This window comes from Chrysochloris asiatica, unplaced genomic scaffold, assembly GCF_000296735.1.
Source record: "Chrysochloris asiatica unplaced genomic scaffold, ChrAsi1.0 scaffold00234, whole genome shotgun sequence".
Taxonomy (NCBI): domain Eukaryota; kingdom Metazoa; phylum Chordata; class Mammalia; order Afrosoricida; family Chrysochloridae; genus Chrysochloris; species Chrysochloris asiatica.
In genome coordinates, this window is record NW_006408752.1 from 3146297 (window position 1) to 3152045 (window position 5749).

Genomic DNA, 5749 nt, shown 5'->3' on the forward strand with positions numbered 1-5749 from the left:
CAATGACACCTAACAACAACACCAACAATGCTTAGGCCCAGCATTTGCATTTCTAACAAGGTCCCAGGCGATGCAGATACTGCCATTTGCAGACCACAACTAGAGTAACTCTTAGTGAATACCCATTGTTATCCAGTGGATTCTAACTCTAGACGACAGAGTTAAACTGCCCCCATAGTCTTTCCAAAACATAAGTCTTCATAGAAACAGATTACTGCATCTTCTTCCCACAGACCAACTGGTGGGTTCCAACTGCCCACCTTTTGGTTTTCAGCTAAATGCTTAAACACTATGCCACAGGGGATCCTCTGTTAGTGAATAAGTGATTTAAATTGGACTCAGGAAATCTCATTTGGATGAGGTCATGAGAGATGTCTTTGTTTCTGGAGGCATTAGAAAAGCACTGATTCTCACCTGGTTGTACTGGGTTGAATGATTCCCCCCCCTCAAAAAAAACCCCCAGAAGCCTTTAGCTGTAAGATCAATTCAAAGGTGAAACAGCCATCTTTTAACGTACTAAACTTTCAAATAATATCTAGAAGAGGGCATGCTGAAGGGAGTTTTCTTGTGGTTCAGGAGATATTGAATTGAATAATATCTAAAATCCATGCCATCTCTATGATTCCAGCTGTTAAGTTTGAAGAATTAAGCCCTTACACACAAATAAAAAATTTCAATAAGAGAGTATGATTTGTGTTGTTATGTTATTAAATGTTGAGGTGGTTCTAACTCAGATAACAACCTTGTGTAGGGTTTCCAAGGAGTGGCTGATGGATTTGAACTGCTGACCTTGCAGTTGGAGTGAGTGTTTATCCCACAGTGCCACAAGGTCCTAATACATGGGTAGTCTACTTATTAAGAAGTAGAAAAAAATTTCTGGGGACTGGAATAGTCAGGGGAGGTTGTAGGATTTGGAAGACTCAAAGTATAACTGGGAGAACATCCATTGCTGAAAGACAGGTAAAAGCAAGGAACAATGGGGGCAAAGGCATGATGTTGGGCTAGGGTATGGACCACAAAGCTGATATCAATCATATCATAGAAGTTCTTGAATGTCAGGCAAAGAGGATTGGATTGATCACAGGAGCATTTGAGAACCCTTAAATGTTGTCAGCATGAAAACTGCACAATGAAATGGAGTTTATTGTTAGGTGCCAGCGAATTGCTTCTGACTCATGACATGATGTCTTAGCATCTTTTTCTTCTATGGAGCATTCTGACTGCACTTCTTCTAAAACAGATGTTTATTCTTTTGGCAGTCCATGATATATTCACTATTCTTCACCAAAACCCAATTCCAAAGCATCTGGTCGTCAGTCTTTCTTATTCATTGTCCAGCTTTCACATGCATGGCTTGTTGTTTGTTGTTAAATGTGCTCGAGTTGACTTTCAAATGTTTCAGAGGTAGTGTATGTAGATCAGGACCTGGTGGTGCTGAAGCAAGTCCAGCTGCACTGAAGGCATCAGTGAAAAACAAGCTTCAGGGATTGTCAGACTATCAATGGAGATGTTTCAACAAAGAGATACAATCTGGGAAACTCTCACTTGTTTCTGCCAAGAAATTTGGAAGACAGCTAGCTGCCTGGTCAACTGACTGGGAGAGAGCCATGTATGTATAGTCGATTCCAAATAATGGTGATCCAAAGGGATGTGGAAATGATCAAACAATATCATGACTACCGCATGCAAGTAACATTTTGCTGAAGATAATTCAAAAACAGTTGCAGCAGTACATCAACAGGGAACCACCAGAAATTCAAACCAGATTCAGAAGACAACATGGAGCAAGGGAAATTAATGCTGATGCCAGTGGATCTTGGCTAAAAGCAGAAAATAAAAGAAAGATGTTTACCTGTGTTTTGTTGACTACACTAAGGCATTTGACTGTGTGGAACATAACAAATTATGAATAATACGTCAAAGAGAGTTCAGGGAAGCTGAATCTTATAGCAGGATGTGTAATGAGTTGGAGTGAGGCATCTTAGCGAGATCTGACATCTGTGGCAGAAGTTGAGATAAGTAAGGAGCGCTTCAATAAGGCTAATAACAGTAATAGTGATATCTCATTAGCCATTGTCACGGCCGATTCTGACTCGTAGCAATCCTACAGGACAGAGTAGAACTGCCTCCACAGGGTTTGCAAATGTGGCACTGCAGGCTAATGCACAGGACTGTGAGGTCCGTGGTTCAAGCTCACCAATCGCTCCTCGAAACCCTATACAGGGTCACTATGAGTTGGAATTAACAGCACTTAACAACAACAACAATCTTGACAGAAGCATCATTTCCGGTAGAGTAACTAGTGAGTTCCAACTGCCAACCATTGGGTTGGTAGCCAAGCGCTTAACCAATGGACCACCAGGATTCCTTAAAAATGATGAAAGGAATACAAACAAGTTGGTGTCATTAACACTACTGTGGATATCACACATACTAATAAGTAGATTAAATATCTGTTAAGGGTAGAATGTGATGATCGAAGCATAAATAGGTCATCTATAAGAAAAGTGTTGTAAGTTCAGGTGCTAGCTGGTCAGTTCTTTGAAGGAGCTCTTTTATTAATATTTCTATGGGGAACCTAGGAGTCCTGGTGTGGCTCCTTAGGATCAGCACTGGAGTGCTAAATATAAGATTGGCAGTTCAAACCCACCAGCCTCTAGTTGGAAACCCTATACAGGGTCACTATGAGCCAGAACTGACTTGATGGCACTAAATAACAATATAGGAAACCTAATGCTAAGAGGAAATTATAAAGGCAAATGCGCTTGATCTCTTACAAGCGCAGAAATGAATTGTTGGTGTTTCTGCACTCCCTGGGTAACAATACATTCTCACCAACCATCTCACCTAAGAATTTCAGAAAATAACTAAGTCTGCTGAACATTAGACTATTTTCTTAATGTTTGACAGAGAAGAGTGATTTAAATAAATATAAGGCGATGTGCCTGCTTACTTTGCCATCGGACTGTGTTTGAAAGAATATTAAAAACAAAAACCAGGGCCATCTAGTAAGAAATGGTTTTTTAATAATGCAAGAAAAATGTTTTTTTAATGTAAAACTAAAGACAACATTGAGGAACTATGAGGCCTGCTTAAAAAAAATTTTTTTAAAGCAATGTTACTTTATAAGATTGGTTATTTTCTAAGGCCCATATCTCTCCTTTTGATAAGTTAAATCGGCATGAAGGTATTTGAATGAAAATGTAATTTTGTTTTCATAACAATAACAGATTGTTTATGTCTAGAGCATCAAAAGGAGAAGAAAATCTGTGTGTTGGGGGCACAAAACATTAACATTCCATTTACCTTTGAAGTGATTTTGTTGGTTTTTCAATTATTGATCATGTTAACACATGTACAAAAATAGTGACTAATGTGCCTTCAAAATGTCACTATCAGTGACACATGAACAAATCACAGAAAAGAAATGATTCTGTGCTTTTTCAAAGTGCCAGAAACCTTTGGATTGTGAAAAATTCCTAGTTCAATCTCTGTGCCAGAAAAAAAAAGGAACTGAGAAGGAGTAGAAACTGCACTTTATTGCAAAGGAAACTTGCACACGAAAAAAGGAAACTCTCATAGCCCAGTATGGATATATATATATTTAATGACCTGAGCAGAAATGAAACAATCAGTGTTTATTTCTCAAAAAACAAAATTGGAGGTAGAATGTGTGAGGGGAACTACAACACTGAGTGGCTTACTAACAGGGAAACTGAGGCACAGGGAAAAGATATAATTTCTATAGCTACTGAAGAACAGAGCATACACTACATCCCAGGACTTTGCTTTCTATTACATGTATTTTTTTAATGAAGTTTTTTTTTTTTTTTTTTTACTTTGCTAAATCAGTTGCTGTCCAGTCAATTCCAACTCTGGCAACCCTGTGTGTTTCAAGGTGAAACTTTCCTTCTGGAAGGAGCTGCCTACACTTTTCCTGGGTTGAACCATGAACCTTTCTATTAGTAACTGAACACTCTACTATTTGTAGCACCCAGGAACTCAGTTTACTGGAGCCTATAATTTGGGAAAACTTTCAAATGTTCTGTAAATGGTAAATGGGTGAGCTAGGCCTATTTCTGGTGAGGCGATTCTGACTGACAGGTACCCATCAAGTACTAGCTGTTACCTTGTTGCTATTGTTGGTTGCCATCTAGTTGGTACAGACTCATAGTGCCTTACGCACAGCAGAATGAAAGACTGCCTGATCCTGGGCCAACCTCACCACTGTTGCCACACTTGAGCTCATCGACACTGCCACTTTGCATCCATCTCCTTGGGGGTCTTCCTCTTTTTCTCTGACCCTCCACCTTAACAAACATGATATCCTTCTCCAGTGACTGGTCCCTCCTGACAATATGTCTGAAGTATGAGAGATGAAGTTTACCCATCTTGCCCTCCAAGAACACTCTGGCTGAACTTCTTCCAACACAGATCTATTGGTTCTTGTGGCAGCCCATGGCACTTTCAATATTCTCCTCCAACACCATAACTCAAAAGCATCAATTCTTCTATTGTCTTCCTTATTCACTGTTCAGCTTTCATATGCATATGAGATTATTGAAAATACCACTGCTTGGGTTAGGCACACCTTAGTCCTCAGACTGACATCTTTGCTCTTCAACACTTTAAAAAAGGTCACTTGTGCAGCAGATTTGCTAAATGCAATACGTCATTTGATCTCTTGATTGCTGTTCCATGAGTGTTGATAGTTGATCCAAGATGAATGAAGTCCTTGACAACATCAATCCTTTTGCCGCTGATAAGAATGTTGTTTATTGGTCCAGTGGTGAGGATTTTTGTTTTCTTTACATTGAGATGCAACCCATACCAAAGGCAGTGCTCTTTGATCTTCATCAGTAAATGTTTTCATTCCTCTTCATTTTCAACAAGCAAGGTTGTATCATCTGCATATCGCAGGTTGTTAATGAGTCTTCCTCCAATCCTGATGCCACGTTTTTCTTCATATAACCCAGCTTCTCAGATTATTTGCTTAGCATACAGATTGAATAAGTAAGGTGAAAGAATACAACCTTGTCGCACACCTTTCTTCATTTTAAACCATTCAATGTTCCCATGTTCTGTTCGAACAACTACCTCTTGGTCCAGGTACAGATTCCTCATGAGTACCATTAAGTGTTCCAGAATACTCAATGTTTTCCATAGCTTGTCATGATCCCACACAATCAAAAGCCTTTGCATCGTCAATAAAGCACAGGTAAACATCTTTCTGATATTCTCTGCTTTCAGCCAAGATCCATTGGATATTAGCAGTGATACCCCTCATTCCACGGCCTCTTCTGAATCTGGCTTGAACCTCTGGAAGCTCTCTGTCAATGTATGCTTCCAGCCATTTCTGTATTACCTTTAGTAAAACTTTACTCATATAGGATATCAAAGAGATTGTCCGATGATTTCTGCATTCCGTTGGGTCACCTCTCTTTGGAATGGACACAATAGGGATCTCTTCCAATCAGTCAGCCACATAATTGTCTTCCAAAGTTCGTGGTATAGGTGAGTGACTCTTGTGCTACCTCACTTTCCTGAAAGATTTCAATTTATATTCCATCAATTCCTGGTGCCTTGTTCTTTGCCAATTCCTTCAATGCACCTTGGACTTCCTCCATCAGTGTCATTGGCTCTTGATCATATGCTACCTCTTGAAACGGTGAACATTAACCATTTCCTTTTGGTACAGTGACTCTGTGTATTCCTTCCATCTTCTCTTGATGCTTTCTGCATCATTCAA